The sequence below is a fragment of the Fukomys damarensis genome, unplaced genomic scaffold (genome assembly GCF_012274545.1).
Source record: "Fukomys damarensis isolate Sample0158 unplaced genomic scaffold, DMR_v1.0_HiC HiC_scaffold_27, whole genome shotgun sequence".
Lineage (NCBI taxonomy): Eukaryota > Metazoa > Chordata > Mammalia > Rodentia > Bathyergidae > Fukomys > Fukomys damarensis.
This window is the reverse complement of record NW_022900939.1, coordinates 25,903,904-25,904,244: the sequence shown is the minus strand read 5'-3', so window position 1 is coordinate 25,904,244 and position 341 is coordinate 25,903,904. Positions and strand designations below refer to the sequence as shown.

Here is a 341-nt window from a genome sequence, read left to right as displayed (position 1 = left end):
CGGCGGCGGGCGGCGTAGACGAACCGGGGGGCTGCGCCGAACCGCCGCGCCGGACCCGGACTATCTGCACCGGCCCAGTTACTGCGACGCCGCCTTCGCTCTGGAGCAGATTTCCAAGGTGCATTTCGGACTCTTCTCTTTTCCCTTCCCTCCTCTTCTTTTGGGTTGCCCCTACGCGCGCGCTTATACAACACACACAGGCACACACACACACACAGACACACACACACACACACACACACATCTCCAGGAAAAGCTGCAGACAAGTGGGGCTTGAAAAATTCAAACACTCCCTCCGGTCCTAGGAGGAAAGGCTGTCTGAGGTCCGCAGGGGGTGGGGG

At 60.4% G+C, this 341-nt stretch overlaps 1 protein-coding gene across 1 annotated transcript in view; it reads left to right on the top strand.

Annotated features, from left to right (window-relative positions):
• Positions 1–6: 6 nt before the first annotated feature.
• Ptch1 (patched 1) overlaps positions 7–341 on the top strand; it is a 55,750-nt gene continuing 55,415 nt past the window's right edge. The window contains exon 1 of the mRNA XM_010636143.1: positions 7–118. The gene's annotated coding sequence lies outside the window, so the exon portion shown is untranslated. The remainder of the gene's footprint in view (positions 119–341) is intronic.